At 43.6% G+C, this 17,212-nt stretch overlaps 1 protein-coding gene across 3 annotated transcripts in view; it reads left to right on the top strand.

Moving 5' to 3' along the window:
* The first annotated feature begins 638 nt into the window (after positions 1–638).
* The window catches only part of pitpnm2 (phosphatidylinositol transfer protein, membrane-associated 2), a 101,578-nt gene continuing 85,004 nt past the window's right edge, over positions 639–17,212 (top strand). The window contains exons 1-3 of one of the 3 annotated variants that reach the window (XM_066689890.1): positions 639–951; positions 1,100–1,178; positions 11,492–11,599. The gene's annotated coding sequence lies outside the window, so the exon portion shown is untranslated. Of the gene's footprint in view, positions 1,179–11,491; positions 11,600–17,212 lie in introns of all 3 variants that reach the window. The other 2 variants (XM_066689889.1, XM_066689894.1) reach the window with 2 other exon arrangements.

The following is a 17,212-nucleotide window of genomic DNA, read 5'->3' as shown; positions in this document are numbered from 1 at the left end:
TGAAGTATGATTACAGTATTGCCTACATTATTTAGTTTGTGTATATTTGTTTTATTTTGTATTTGTAATGCATATTTCTATTTTTGTACAGATAGTATGTTTATTTGGTATTTCCCTGTAGTAAATATTGTTAATCAACTGTGGGTTTGTATGTGCAGGAATGTGTCCTCAATTCTAACGTGGGTTGGACGTTCAGTTCATATAAACTTGCATTTTTATTGACGTCTAGACCAGAACCCAACCCTTGGTCGCGGTGCGGCACAGATGTGCGCAGTCCTGCGCGGCTCCACCAATGGGAGCGCTGGGATTGTGCACATCTGCGGAAATCTGCGCTACAACAACGCGCTCAATGGTGGCGTAGCGTAGTGCTCGCGTCCTTGCAGATCTGCACTTTGCTTGTAATGTCATTGGTTCAAAGGTGCAGATCTGCGGAAAGTTGCGCTACAATTACACGACAGCTTCCTGACACATCGCGCCGGTGCGACGTCTCCCCAGCAGGCGGCGGTCGTGGTCCGGCCTGAGCGCACGGCCGTGTTGACTGGAACAGCAAACCGTAAAGCGCCAGGCAAGTCTTGCACAGTGAAGCTCGGTGGGCCAGGCTTGTGAGAGACAACCCAGAGCTGCCAAACCAGTCAGTGCATTTTTAAGAGCCCGAAAACCCTCCCACCTCCTCCTTCTACCTACCAGAAGAAGAAAAAAAACACACACAAAAAAACAAACTAGCGACATCCTGACAGTGTCGCTCTGTACAGACAGACCGGGCAGCACGGCAATCTGTGAAACTGACAACACCGGGATATCTAGAAAGTCAAGGACGTCCATGGCTTCTTTAGCTGCTCGTCTGCTGTACAATGTGACCCCCTGCTACTACAGTTATTCTGACTAGTGCAACAATGCTGAAGGCCAGAGCAATTTTGGCCGTTTTTAGGTGAAAGCGAGTACTCCAATGCTGTAAGTCCCATACTGAATTATTCTTCCTTCCTACATATCTGTAGTCCACATTAAACGACGGAAAGCGACAGAAGGGCGGAGGGCGGGTTACATTTGGAGTCTTTCCCCGTTTTCAGCACATTTGTACTGTATTGTTTGAATGTCGTAGATCGATACTGCGCTGCCTTGGCGGGATACGAGGATTATAGCTACACGTTGGAGGCAGAGGACGGACGCGGCGCTGCTGGGTGAGTCCGCCGCCGCTTCGCCCGTTTTCGCCCGTTTTCGCGACATGAATGTGACATGTGCTGGTTGCTAGGAAACCAGCACTTGAATGTAGCCGAGACGGAGGGGTTACTCGGGGTCAGGCTGGACCAGATTGAAATGTCTGTTTCTGTGACTTCAGGGAGTCTGCGACACAGAGCCACATTCCCCACCGTGCATATCGGCGTGCGTGTCTCAGAGGTATGTCGGCTGTGCATGTGTTGGCTTTATCATCCGAGAGCCCGTCTGTCCTAATGCTGCTCCAACCCCACTGGTTTCTGTCATCTTCCGAGCAGGCGTGTGCCATCCATGTCATCCCGTTGACGTATCGGTCCGATTTGCTTGATTTGTTTGATTTGTTGTGCTCCACTACACTATTGCCATGCAGATCGGTGGCTAGACCTCTAAAACAGGGGATCTAGTGAAGGTAGCACCAACACGCGTGTGGATCACCAAGGAATTGGCGATTTTGGAGCTATTAGAGGAAGTTGACTTATTGAGATGAGTTGATTAGCTGATCTGTTTCCTCTTCGTTTACTTTTTTTCCCCTCCTGGTGTAATGCATACTCTGTATGTGAGTATGTGTTTAATTGTGTTCTGGAAATGGTTATTTTTTCTATTTTGTCTTGGTGGAGATTACGACAGCATTGTGATTTTATTTTTGGCAACGTGAGCCAATTCAGTCCTTCCGTAAATTATGAATGAGGCACAAACCTCGGTGAATGCATCTCTTTGTATCGTGTCCCCTAATAATGGTGCTGCAATCGTAAATTGCATGCAATGTGGTGCATGTTTTCTCTGTGTTATGCTGCAAGTGTGGCGTGTTATTGATCTGTTGACTCGTTTTTTTGGTCATGTTTTTATGTGTATATTATATAGACATTTTCCGATTGGAGCCACACCTATAAAATAAAAAAATGCACCACAGTACTGTTTGGTCTGGTGTCAGTGTTTACAGTCTTACATGATTTCAAATACTAGACTTGGATATACTACCCATACTGGGTATGGTGATGGATGTGTACTAGCAGGTCACAACTACATATGGGTTCTTCAAATAAATAATGAAAGTTTCAGACAGCAAACAGACCCACCTCACCATTATTGAACATTAGTGCATCAGTTTGCTCTCTGCAGGTCTGGTTGAATTCTCCCCTCAGTGTGCGTGTGTTCATGAGCAAGGTAAATGCACGATTCAATTCCTCTCCACCTTTTGGAGAAAACGGTAAGTGAGGCTGCTCCTCCCCAGCTAACACAAAATGTTGCCACAACGTTGCGTGTTAGCTGTGTCTCCTCTGTGGGTGTTGGGAGTGTACACACGCTACGGGGTCTTGCATACACAACAAGGATATACAGCTCTGGAAAAAATTAAGAGACCACTCCAAGTTCAGAAATCAATGCTAAGTGGTCTCTTAATTTTTTCCAGAGCTGTGTGTGTACATTTCAAACAACAGCAGCAATGCTTCCAGTTGTGACTGACCCAACACTAGAACTGTTCTGTATATTTTTCACTTACTTTCAAATTTGAATAGCTAAACAAAAAGCCTTCCTAGTTTCTGGGGGCAGCCGATCGGCCATTCCTACCTTCTGTCACACGTTACTGATTCAAGCATTGCCTCACCTTTTTCAGGGCTGTTGCAGTCCGGTCTTGGTTCATAAGTGTATTGGGGGTGGGGGTTGAACTCAGTCAATCTGACCACGCATTACCTCTCCCTAAAAGAGGGCCTGGAAAGAACTAAAGAGATATGATTGGGGCGCTGAGAAAAAAAGTGACTTGCTTGGAGTCTTGTTTAGGGTTTTGTGATTAAAGACTATCTAGCTATGAGACCTTTTGAATAGAAGTTGAAAAGCTGTGCCAGGTTTGCACTTGTGTATGGCACTTTGTCAGCACTTAAATGTCTTGTCTAATACAAAAGCACCCAGGGATGATTTCGTACTACACAGCTTGCTGCCAGTTCTCGCTGGACGCAGTGATCAGGGCTGACCCCTCTCTCCGTCACTCTCGCATCCCAGGTGACATGGCCAGAATGCCGCAGGCTTTTAACTGCTTGGTTGGACTATTGCAGTGAACTGAGCCTGGGTGCAGAAAACCTTCAAATCTCTCAGTCTGGACCTGTGTCTGGCTTGTGTCGCTGGTTCAGTCCAACACAAGCAGGCCACTTTTAATTGTTTTCAGTAGTGTGGACGTGTGCGGTGAGATTGTTTCAAAGCAGCCAAGTGAGACGATATCCTTACATGGGAGCGAAAAACAAGGCAGCCACGTGAAAAATCACTTCAGGCGATGCCAGCTCTGTCACTCCTACACTATCTCGGAAGGCCAGCACAGGGCTTTAACCCAGGTTCTGTCTTTTAGATGGGCACAGGGGTCCTAAGATTTAGTATGGCCTTGCTGTAGTTATTAGGAACTGTCACAAAGGAATCTGTGTCCACTAAAATCTGTGATCTAAAAATCCTCTGCCTGACATCTATCTATTGCACTCATTATAAATAAAATATGGGAAAATAGTATCTATTTTAAACACTCTGCTTTAATTTTTTTTACCACACTACAATTTATTTGTTTTTAATTGGTTATTCAGAACATGCCAGAGAAGAGACGCAATGTTTACTTCTGAGTTTTCGCTGCCAATGCGGACAACCCCAACAGACATACGCAGTGGAAGGTAAATAGTGTTTAGTGTTTATTTTGGCTCAGACTCTTTTGACAAAGGGAACAATGACCTAGCCATGAGGAGAAGGCCATTCGAACCCCCCCTCCCCACACACACACACACACACACACAAACACACACAAACACACACAAACACACACACACACTAGATGGAGGAGCTGCTGCAAAGGTGGTGTTGAGGGTGCAGGAGGGATGTAAAGCAATGAATGCTGGGAAAGTACGTGTGTTACTGGATACTTACGCTTGGGAATTAGGAAGGCGGGCAGGAGACTGTATCAAAAGTTGCTATTGATAACGTAGGGACGTAACAATCCCCATTGAGTTCTGCTGCACAAAACTATGATATGATTGTTTGGATGAGCTTGATAAGGGTGAGCGTTTGCTTTCGCTTTCCTGTGATTTGGCTGTAAGGTTACAGGGATGCCAATAAAAGCAGGTTCATCTATGGCTTTTCCACTAAGTGCTGCTTAACCGTTACATTATTTTTTGAGCTTTTTTTAGTTTCATTTTGGAGTCTTAATTACCTAGAAAACACAACACTCTCAGAACAATCCATTCACACACCTCTGCAATGCATGAACTAGATGGCAAGTGTCCCCGATGATCTAATCAGAAGGACAGGGCACTGCTCTGGAGAGGGCCGGGGCGGGCTGCATGGGAGGGAAACCAGAATGAGACTGAAATTGCAGTTTGCTGTTGTGGTCTTCGTTTAATTTTGTTTTTGTTTTGTTTTCTGTTCCTCGAACAATGCTGGAACTGAGAACAGAACGTCATTGGTGCTAACCCCTCCAGGAAGTGTTACTCAGAGCTCAAGAATATGCTGTCAGTTTGGTTAACGCACAGTGTAGTGCTGTGGTAAACATTTTGAATTCTAATCGGCCTATAATAAAAGCTTTGAGCTGGTGACAAGGTCCTTTGGGCCCCTTACCATGCCTACATTTGTCATATACATATGTGGAGATGAGCTTGGACTGTACGCTACAGCTCATGCAGTCCGGACCTGGGCCTCGTGTGGCTCCGTTGCTCGCTGTCTTTCTCTCTTCTCTGCAGTCTCCAGTAGATTTCGGGGAGATGTGCTGTTTCTGTACCAGGCCACCTATGACTCATCACTCTGTCATGAGGCTATGGTAATTATTACCTTAGCAGCAGCCTCCTGGAAGCCTGCATTGCTGCACATATCTGGAGGGTCTCTCCCACTGAGCCGCTGCTTTACCCTCTCACCTCCTGGGGGTCACCACAGCAGGGTGTGTTGTAATATCTTGGGGCGGCCTTTGAAGGAGCTGCAGATGCTTGATTTATGGAGTCAAATAAAAGGAAAATGAGGAAGGGTTTGTGGATATTAAAGGGGCTCCTGGCAACAGATCATTGTGTTCCTGCCTACATAAGGCCTTTCTTTCCTTTAAGCAGAGAGGCCATGTGGGAAGACTACAGTGTCTGTGTGGCCACAGTGCGAGATGAACAGAATGGGCCGGATTCCTCGTACTGTCAGCCTGTACATAGCCTTCGTGGACTGCTGCTCTCGGGTGGGATGCCCAGTAACCAACGGCAGGATGTCAGGCCCAGTACTCCTTTAGTCTTCTGTGAAACAGGTCTCGCCAAGAACTAGCAAGAAATAGCTTGAGCTCCCCTGAAGGGCTCTTAACTCAAAAACATCACTTCACTGAACATGGCAGAGGTCTGTTCTCTTCTGCATTAGGAGAATGACATGGGTGATGATGATGTCCACAGTAAAGAATGCCAGTCATTAATAATTCAATGCATAATAAGCTCTGACCTTTCTTAGTTTCCTGTAGGCCTACATGTTTGTTCATATCACTCTTAACCTGCAGCGTGACGCCCATGTTAAGAATTCTGAAACCAAGAGTGCTGCTGACTTTGAAATACCTTGAATGCATTGTGTCTTGATGATTTCATATGTTCAGAAACATCCTGAGGATGTATATATACTGTGTGTATATTTAGAAACATGGGTGTGTGTGTTTGAGCCTGTGCGTGCCAGTGTGTTTGTGTAAACCTGCAGAGGTTGATCTATTTCATGCCTGCCCTGTCAAAGCAGTCAGTTCAATGAAGGCTAGAATGAAACAAAACAAACTCGCATCTGATTATCGTATAAAGTGATTTTTTTCTTTAATTAATCATGTTACGAGCAAACCATTCCAGAAAGAATGAGTCACAGTATCGATTCCCCTATCACTGCCGGTTAATGGCTGCAGTGTAAACCGCTCTGGACAGAGACTTGGCTCTGCCAGGGCCTGCTGTCTGAAGCTGGGCTGCACAAACAAACAGCAGCCTGGAGAAGCAGCCCCTGGGGGGGTAATGACATCGGGCTGGCTATTGAAACGCAGCCTCCTCTACATCAGTATTACCATCATTTCCTTCAGTCCTGGGGAAAGAAAGAGCTCTTAGCTTTTAAATGGGATGCCTTGGGGATGGAGCTGGGAATCCTTTTACTATTTGTATTTTTAGTCTATTGAAAATCCTGCTGCAACAGTCTCACAACAGCATCACTGCCTTGCCAGCTCTCTCCCTTTTTATGGTAATTGGTTGTTTTTCAATAAATTAAGGGTGTTTGAATTGCTGCTCTACAGAGACTTATTTGTATCTCAAAGAGATCTCTCTCACTAAGAGTGACTAGTGACTATATATATATATATATATATATATATATATATAGGAATACACAGACACACACACACACACACACACACACACACTCACACGTTATTAAGTGTTTTATCTTTCAGCTTTTCATACAAAAAAATAGACCGTAAAAGGTCAGGCAGAGACGATTCTCGCTGTAATGCGTTAACAAGACAAAAATATACTTAGTCACAAAGGTTTTCAATCCTGTGTTTTTCAAGTGCTGTAATAAACTGATACCAAAGATGTTTTCTCCTTATCAATTGACAGGCTGGAACTGATTTAGTTTTTACTGGGAAACACCTTACTCAGCCTTCTTGGGGGGTGTTTAGGCAATAGTATTTTCTGAGATAATAGAGTGAAATAAGATAAAGGCCAAATGCAAGAAGCGACTTGTCATGAATTCTTCACATTGCACAATTTGAAAGTGACTTATTGCTTGCCTACAGAAAATGTGTTCTAGTATGCAAGATAAGAGCATGTCTTGACTTTTGTGGGGAAAGATGTGTTTGGGCTTAAGCATGCTTTTAAAGCGTGAGTTTCTTTATTTGTTTTGCCATTTGAAATTAAGCTGGCTGCAGACGTGTGAAAGATGAAACACATGTCCAGGAATCACTGTCTTTGTCATTTTGCACAGAGTAGGTCTCCTGGGGCTCTGAACACCAGGAGCAATGTAGACATCCTCTTCCACGGAGAAAGATAGCAGTTTGGGTTTCATTAGTCAATACTAATTGGCTCTGGTTCCTCTTCTCTTGACCTGGTAGTGATTGTGAGTTAGCATTCGACAAACAAAAGAAAAGCAAATTAATTTAGTAGATCCATAGTCATAATGATGAGATGACAAAATACAATGAAAATGAATAATTGGATTGAGTTTTTGAACAACCTGCTTTCTCAAGATTCAGAGGCTGTTGTTGATATGGGGTAGCAAGTTGCATGGCTAGTGGCTCTAAGTGGCGTTTCCCACAATAGAAATCCAGTGATAAGATTGAAAAGAAGACAAGAAAATAATTAGGAGGTAGTATTTAAACTTCAAGTCTTCATGATTGTCACAGTGTAGAAGCGATATTGATGCATACTGTATTCTGAAGACTGTAAGAGCTATCGGGAGGATGGGCCCTTGTTCGGAAATTGGCTAGCTGTTAGTTTGTCCATGTGGCTTTCTCTTTGCACACTCGGGCCTTGTTCATTGACATGTACAGCAGAGACCGAACACAACTGCAGTGCCTGACAGATGCAAACTGTGAGAGGCAGAGTTGTGGCACTGATGGATGAGATGCTCGATACAGGAGGATGAAATTGAGAAGAACGCAATGGGAGTAGAGAAGAGAGAGCCTTAAATTAGTGTGGGGGCTAAATCAAAACATTATATGTCTCATTTTCTTTTTCTTTACTATTTGTTCTAGAGAATGTTTTCATTTTGAAGATTCCACTGATGTATTTCTTTGCATTATGAAGGAGAAACTAGAAACCTGTCCTAAACTTGCTAGCTCTACAGCACAGTGGTGAGACAGGCCTGCTCTTCAGCACTGGCACCTGATGGCACTTGGGTCTTTTCAGGTGGCAGTGCTGGATTGATGTGGTCTTGTCGCTCTGTGGCATCGTCACTTTGAGTTTGGTCATGGTTTTTTGACCGCTGTTGTCCAAGTTGCTGAGCACTGGTGAGAGGCCTCAATTTTCGCTGAGGCTACAGATAATACAGACCAGTTCACTTACAGCCAGTAAATGCTTGAACTGACATAAACATGTAGCAGTCTGGGTTTTCCCCCTCTAAACAGAGAAATAACAAGTCTCTCTCTGGTGTGTGGTTCTTGCTTACAGTGAGGGGAAAAAGTATTTGATCCCCTGCTGATTTTGTACGTTTGTCCACTGACAAATAAATGATCAGTCTATAATTTTAATGGTAGGTGTATTTTAACAGTGAGAGACAGAATAACAACAACAAAATCCAGAAAAACGCATTTCAAAAAAGTTATAAATTGATTTGCATGTTAATGAGGGAAATAAGTATTTGATTCCTATCAATCAGCAAGATTTCTGGCTCCCAGGTGTCTTTTATACAGGTAACGAGCTGAGATTAGGAGCACTCTCTTAAAGGGAGTGCTCCTAATCTCAGCTCGTTACCTGTATAAAAGACACCTGTCCACAGAAGCAATCAATCAATCAGATTCCAAACTCTCCACCATGGCCAAGACCAAAGAGCTGTCCAAGGATGTCAGGGACAAGATTGTAGACCTACACAAGGCTGGAATGGGCTACAAGACCATCGTCAAGCAGCTTGGTGAGAAGGTGACAACAGTTGGTGCGATTATTCGCAAATGGAAGAAACACAAAATAACTGTCAGTCTCCCTCGGTCTGGGGCTCCATGCAAGATCTCACCTCGTGGAGATTCAATGATCATGAGAACGGTGAGGAATCAGCCCAGAACTACACGGGAGGATCTTGTTAATGATCTCAAGGCAGCTGGGACCATAGTCACCAAGAAAACAATTGGTAACACACTACGCCGTGAAGGACTGAAATCCTGCAGCGCCCGCAAGGTCCCCCTGCTCAAGAAAGCACATGTACAGGCCCGTCTGAAGTTTGCCAATGAACATCTGAATGATTCAGAGGAGAACTGGGTGAAAGTGTTGTGGTCAGATGAGACCAAAATCGAGCTCTTTGTCATCAACTCAACTCAACTGTGTTTGGAGGAGGAGGAATGACCCCAAGAACACCATCCCCACCGTCAAACATGGAGGTGGAAACATTATGCTTTGGGGGTGTTTTTCTGCTAAGGGGACAGGACAACTGCACCGCATCAAAGGGACGATGGACGGGGCCATGTACTGTCAAATCTTGGGTGAGATCCTCCTTCCCTCAGCCAGGGCATTGAAAATGGGTCGTGGATGGGTATTCCAGCATGACAATGACCCAAAACACACTGCCAAGGCAACAAGGAGTGGCACAAGAAGAAGCACATTAAGGTCCTGGAGTGGCCTAGCCAGTCTCCAGACCTTAATCCCATAGAAAATCTGTGGAGGGAGCTGAAGGTTCGAGTTGCCAAACGTCAGCCTCGAAACCTTAATGACTTGGAGAGGATCTGCAAAGAGGAGTGGGACAAAATCCCTCCTGAGATGTGTGCAAACCTGGTGGCCAACTACAAGAAACGTCTGACCTCTGCGATTGCCAACAAGGGTTTTGCCACCAAGTACTAAGTCGAAGGGGTCAAATACTTATTTCCCTCATTAACATGCAAATCAATGTATTACTTTTTTGAAATGCGTATTTCTGGATTTTTTTGTTGTTATTCTGTCTCTCACTGTTAAAATACACCTACCATTAAAATTATAGACTGATCATTTCTTTGTCAGTGGGCAAACGTACAAAATCAGCAGGGGATCAAATACTTTTTTCCCCCACTGTATATATATTTCGGTTTCAGTAGTAATAGTTGCTGGGTTATGACACCATAATATAATAATGCATTGTATCCTACAGTTCATATAGCACAGTTCTGCGATTTGGTTAATGTCTGGCATGGAAGTACATGGACAGCTCTTGTGTACTAGTGAATTTAGTTAATTGAGTGTTGTGATTTACAGCTCATGGCTTATGAAATAGCAAAGGCTTTTAAAGCTAAATGGCCCCTAATTGAGATCCAGCCAAGGTCTGTCAGAAGCTGGTAGGACACATATTCATATTAATTTGTGCCTGACGGATGAGCTCATGCCTCATTCAAGCCTGGCCATCTTCTCTGTTCCAGAGAAAAGGTCAAGTGTTCTTTAAAAACCAGGAACGTTCAACCGAGCATTTACTGACTTATCTGCATCTGTGACTGATGTCTCTGATAGCAGGCATGGAATCAAAACTTTTTCTGACAACCAATAGAACTCCTATACCTGTGTAAATGTACATTACTGTGACTCCAACAAGTATTTGTACAAACATTTTGTCAGGCTGCTTACAACTGAATAATAGGTGAAAATGAACGTGCACCAATGAAAATTGCTACTTCTGTTATATAGAGCACTTGCATACCCGAGCCACTGTAGTCTGCTGACATTTCAACACAGCAGGATTTGAGCTGAAGATTTAGGCCACTTTTTTTTTTTTTGTCTTACGAGACCAAGGTCAGCGAATGTAGAGTTTCCTGTGTTCATCAGGATGGAATGCTCACGCACCATGTTTTACTATTATTTACACCACAGTTCTAGGAAATCCTGTTACCTTGATGTTTTTTTATTTTGTTGCCGTCTTTTTCTCTCCCTTGTTTCCTGTGCACGTGGTGACACAATTTCAAGTTGTTACATTGTCTGACACATCTGTCTTTACCACAGAAATCCTGTTTAGATCTGATGTATGCTTATCCCAGCAAAGAATATTTGAAAGTGTTGAAAGAAGCGCCGTTGTCACCATAATAGATGTTAAGAAGTCTTTCAGCTACTTTTGGGCTACTCTACCTGAAATAACATTGTATAGTCCAAGGCTTGTGAGACCAGCCCTTAAAGTTTTAAGCACTCAAAGTTGTGCATGCCTGGATTACGTGTGATTCATATGCTTGAGGTTTTGGTGATCTGATTTTCCTTCAGTCAGCAGTAATGAAGGCTTTGCATTACAAGCTTGTAATGCACACTGTAAGACCTTGGGGCTCTGGTGAATTGTCAGTGCTCGAATTGCGGGCTATTAAACTTTGTTGAGCTTTAGTTTCTTTTTAACGAGCCCAGGTGACAGTTTATCAGCATCCATCGGATCATCGAATTTTTTATTCTTTTTTGTTGCTTTGTTGAAGGGTGTAAGCATTTTACACCCACAGTAGAAGCAATTAAATATGACCGAACAATCTGACAAGAGAAGTTTTATTACTATTAGACAAAGTCCACACTCATTGCTTCACACTTAACCGGCTGAAAGAGAGAAGAAAAAGGGGAACTGTATGTATTTTGCAGTGAGAGAGTGAGCCCTCCGGTCAGTGACTGAGCACTCTGTGTTTTGCTCCCGACAGGCTGCCACAGTACCTATGAGGCTACACCAGCTCTCAGAGTACCAGGGCTTCCGGACATCCAGAGCGTCGCATCCCAGCTGAGAACAGGTCTCACCTCACTGCAGCCTGGTAGGTGCCTTTCCTTTCACTTCTATTGATGCATTTTCTCTGGATTCACCATCATTTTACACTGTTTTCCCTTTGTTTCAACAGGCCTTCACTGTACTTTACTACAGCAGGCCAGGGGATGTAAAAATAATATAAAACATGTTTATTGTGATTTATTAATGGTAAAGTGTTTTTAAAGCACAGTGAAAGTATGTTAAAACCCATAGGGAAGCCACTGTAAAACTGTGGAACAACCATAGTAAAATCATGTTAAAAGTGTGAAAATCCTAAAGTACATTTACCACAGTAAACTTGAAGAAGGGACCTTAAAGCCTTAGCTCCTGTTTATGTTAAAACAAAAGACACATTAAAAGCAAGAAAGTCATCTGTTTTTTGATGTTTTTTTCCAATATCGAATACCAATTCTGGTCAAAGTAAGAGGAATAGTGGAAGTTGCACAAAGTGGGACCAGGTCTCCAAGGTGTTTTGTGAGGTGTGTGTTTTTTATAAGAAAGGTTATCACAAGTCAAGCCTCAAAATCTCCAGGGAAACTGATTCTGCATCCTCCTGGGATGGCGGTGTTAGAGAGACTCATTCAGCACCTGAAACTATGGATGTTTTTCTTGTATGTGTGACTTTTGACCTGACCTCCCAGTTATCTGTGATATCTCACCATTTCCTTGGCCTTTCCTTTTGGGCAGGAAAGCTTGTTACATGAATGCACTGAAGGTAAAGGACATTCAAGAATGCATAGCAGCAAATCCTGTCCCTTCCGTTTCCTGTTTATAAAACTATTAATTTGTAACGCAATGTTTGGAGTGTAATGACTTGGCACGGTGGAGTGCACACTGTTTTAGCTTGCATTGTTGCTCTTTTAGAGGTGATCCCGTAACAACACAATTAGTTTTCACCACTTAGGTAACTATTGAACAGTGCCATAAGTGAAACAATGCTTTGGCCGTGTACTCGGTTTCCAGCTGTCAAGGAGAAAGACTTAAAGTACAGACCAGTAGGCCATGTATTGATGAAACTGTGTTATTGGTCTCCATAAGGGAGGAGTTACTGATTCCAGTTTGGACCTGAGTGCTCTGCTATATCCTGTAAGATACAACTGCACTTTTCTTATAGTGCTTTTTGGATACATATCACTAGAGAAGGAATATTGATGTAAACAGCTGTTTTTTATATCACTGTGCAGTAGATGTGTTCTGGTTTTAGGGAACTGTCTCTTTAAAAGACACAAGCTCACACCAGTACTAGTGTGGTCTCGATATATACCCTTCAACACAGAGAAGACTTCCTGACATGGGTCAGTGCTATGTTGAAAGTGGATGTGGCTTCTCTGTGACTAGGCTGGGTGATTGAAGCCAGAACCCAAGGCTGAGGGGCCCAACTCGCGAAGCTAATCCTCTCAGTTTTTGTTTTATTTTTCTGTGGACGTGAACTTTGCCCTGGCTTCCTGATGCAGGACGTTGAGATGAATTTGAGATGGAGATGGCCATCTAAATCAGTTGTTCAAGTGAGGAAACAGTTAATGTGGTATTATTGCAGCATCAACTGAATTTCCTGTTCGCTGTGTTCAGATACTTTTGGGATGTTTCTCCTGCTCTATTCATTGAAGACATTAGTGACATTTTGCTCCTGAACTGATGTATTATGATCTCATTATTACCATCATAATCTAATATGCTGACGAGACCAGGAAATGAAAATAGCTCCATCTTCCATGAGACTTTCAAGACAGAAAACAGGAGACACTTCTTCACACAGAGAGTTGTTACAACCTGGAACAAACTCCCCAGCGATGTGGTTGAAGCTGAAAATATGGGAACATTCAAAAATAGCCTTGATAGGATCCTTGGATCACATAGTTATTAATGGACACCAAACGAGCATGATGGGTCGAATGGCCTCCTCTCGTTTGTAAACTTTCTTATGTTCTTATGTTCTAATGCTGCCAGCAAGGTACAGGGTCCTTCTACCATGTATTACCCAGCCACTATCACAGTCTTTTTCCTATGCATTCATATGAGGAGATTACACATTGCAAAACTAAACAAAATACATACCAAACCTACAGATCAAAGGAACTGGAATGGAAGTTAAACAGCAGCTTCTGTGATTGTCTACTGACATTCCAGAACCTATATCTGGATCTCTGGTAATACTGCTGGTCTGTTTTCTCACCACTTTAAAAATGACGTTCTCTGCCTGACTACCAGTTCATCCAATGTCAAAGCAGAAATTAATATAAATAATATGTGTATTTTTACACCTTGAGTCAAACTCACTAAGAAAATCAAGACTCGGGGGGTCCTTGTGTAGGAGTCACTCTGCTCCTCAGCAGGTTTGGTTGACGTAACCAAAGTCTTGGAGCAGTTTATGATCCTCTACGAACTGCTGTAACCAGGCAGCACATAGATTCTCCTGACTGGATGGTGTGTCTTGGCCTACTAGAGAGGCCATCTCGAATCCTGAAAGGCGGTATTTACTCCGGTTGGGAAACTCAAACCGCAGTGCTTTGTGTGTGGGCTTCCAGTCCAAACCTCAGGAGGACCCCCTCTCTCCGTGCCGATCACATGTGCCTTACATAAGGTGCATCGGCCCTCAGCACCCACTCCTGCCCCGCAGAGCGCAGTGTTTGAAGTGGCTTCCTGCTGTGATCCCCCTGGCTGCACTGGCCTGGCTGGTGAAGGTTCCCCGTGCCACAGCTACGGAGCTCCCTGCGGTGCCTGTGGTGAGAGATGCATGCTTACAAACCTGCACACGCACACACAAATGCACACACACACACACAGCAGAGGAGAGCTCTGACGACACACACAGCCTGCAGATACATTCAAATAAGTTAAGTGAATACAAATGTGTAGGGTGGGAGTGAGGGTGGGGTTCAGATACAGATTGCGTAATGCAAAATGCATTTTCAAATGCAGTGAAATTGGCATTGTGTTTTTTGATCTACATACTGCAGGCTGCACACTAAACAATACTCAGTGCTATACTGTAAGTTATGTAAAAGTTATATAAGCAGTACGGCAGCATTACAGTGAGATGCTTTGAAAGTGCTCATTTGAAAACATTTGAAAAAATGGACAGGTCAAATCTACCAGTTTATGACCTATATGAAATAACATCTCCTGCTTCCTTCAAGCCAGTTTATTGTTTCACCTTTTATAATTGCATTTACAGAACACACTTGCATTGTGACCTTTTTCTTGTATACCTCATTTTCCTGACGTCTCCCATATATCACAGCACTTTCATTAAAGAGGGAATAATTACAACAAGCAACTCTTACAACATAAAGATGTGCTTACTTGAGGCTAATGGGCATAATACAATATATTTTGCGTAGCATACTAATGCTTTTTTTAACGGAGGCTATCATTTTCTTAAAAAAAAAATACATTTTTGCTTTCTTAGTGACAAAACACTTTCTCCTTGTCAAAACAGACATAACCCAAGACACCTCATCCTGAAAAAGGTCAATTCAATGTCAAAAAACACCTGTGTATGCTTAAATGGAAGAAGGTTGTACATCGTTATTTGTTTTCTTATCTTCAGAAACGGTTGACAGACAGGATATTCTGATGGTGGTTAGTGAAATGATGTCTTAGTGGGTGGGTCCTTCTGTACACCTATTGGCTTTCTAGATGCACTAATTAAATTGGGAGAGAGAATGATTGACAGGGGCACTGATGTAGTAAGACTGAGAGAGAAAGGTAGAGCTGACGAAGTGATCACTCTGTAGGGAGGTGGTGCTTCATAGTTATTTCAGTTGGAATCTAGTGCCACGAATGAGCACTTGAGAATTAGTCTGTAGGTAGGAGGCTGTGGTGGTGTCATTAAGACTGCTCTTTATGGTGATTGAGATAGAACTTGCAGCACTGTGATGTGAAGAGCTGACTAATCCTGACTTATTAGGAACGATGCTCATAGAGATCGCAGGGTCACAAACCATGAACTCGCAGCTGAAATTGAGTGTGGAGGCGGCCCCTCAGGCACAGTTTATGCACACCCAATCCACGCTCATCATGGCATTACTGTGAGAATCCTCAGAACTGTTTTGTTTATTTCTGCTTCGTTAAAGAAGGAGATTTTTTCCCCCACAGGGCCCTCCTTTGTGCTTTTGCCGCAGAGTGGCTTTCCCTGTAGAGCATTGCAGTTCATGTGGCTAGTCCCAGTTTGCAGAGTCCCAGATATGCGTCCTCTGACTCTGTGGTCTGCTTGACGATACACTGTTGCTGAGAAACTAAACCCAGGCGCTGCAGCAAAGCGAGCTGCCTTTTCCCCCCCCTTCCCTCCCTGTGTGCATTGATCTTTTATTCCCTCTCCTTGATCAATATTTTATGGGTTATTGTTTACCCGGCATACCAAGCGCATGAGCAGAAATGGAAACAAAGTGTCTTGATGTCTTCTGTTGAAAGGCAGGGCTCACAGTTGGACACAGACTGATGGGGATTGGGCACCGAATGGATGTCGGGTGACCAGCTGTACATAGGGCCTCCCAGCCTGACAGCGTACAAACATTGAATCTCTGAGATGCCAAGTGTTGCCCCATGATAGACATCTCCTTTTGTCATCAAGCACAATGCGTAAGACCTGCGGATAAGTAAACGCAAAGGAGGCGACAAACCTTGAGTAAACAAGGTGATTTGTTTGCTTTTATGGATCACTGCTGACTGCAGGTGTACAATACCACATCATGTATCTAGGGAAGTGCAACTTATATGTCTGCCTGTATTGGTGCCCTGGTTAAACCTGAGAAGAACCAGGGGGTGTGTGTTTGACTGCGGTGGCATTCAAATACAGTTGACACGAAGGGGGTGGTGAGTTAGAATCGTGATAGGGTGGCTTGAAGAATTAAATATATGGGAGAGCATATTAAGGTTATCTGTGAGGAAATTCAAGATCCTCTGATGTAAGATGCCCTAGGGGGTGTAATCCAAGAACAAAAAAAACGCAAATGCCATTGCTATACCGAGGCAGTGAAATCTCGGCAGCCTCGACCGTGAAAAGGTAGTGTGGAGGGGGGTAGACATGCTTTTTTAATTACCCGATGGGGCGATATGTAGCGAGGGTGTTTGTCATCAGCTTTGCTTGTGAGGCGTGACCCTATAATTGAGCTGTGCTATATACGGACACCCAATCCCCCCAAAACATCAATAAATAAAAGGAGAAGTATGGGGTTGGGGTGGCGGGAGTATTACAGTGTTTCTGTTCTAATTCCATCATAGCACTCCATAAATCCCAGGAACTACCTAGGTTAAGTGTATAGGGTAACTAATGAGCATAATTACAGCAATTGTTAGCAGTGTGACGTTGTTGCTCATCCTTTCCAAGTCAGAAACGATGTAATTAGTAGGACTAGGCATTTTATGTGTTCGGTCTTTGGTGGCCACCTTCCTTCCCAAACATCCCTCTTTACTGTCTGACACCAGCAATGTCCTTCCAACATGCTTACCCAGGTGGAGTAGTGCTGAAAATGAATTCTCGCCCAGTTTGAGGACCGAGCCCAGTGCCTTTGGTATTCATGGCCTGTGCGGTTGCTTTATCGTAAGAAACGTGTGGCAGCTGTGTGGATCGAGCACCGCTCCTGATCTGACATGGCACCCTTTGTGAGCTCTTGCACTC

The sequence above is a fragment of the Amia ocellicauda genome, chromosome 17, assembly GCF_036373705.1.
Source record: "Amia ocellicauda isolate fAmiCal2 chromosome 17, fAmiCal2.hap1, whole genome shotgun sequence".
NCBI classification, from domain to species: Eukaryota; Metazoa; Chordata; class Actinopteri; order Amiiformes; family Amiidae; genus Amia; species Amia ocellicauda.
Note: the sequence above shows the minus strand (reverse complement) of the source record. Positions and strands in the feature narration are given on the sequence as shown.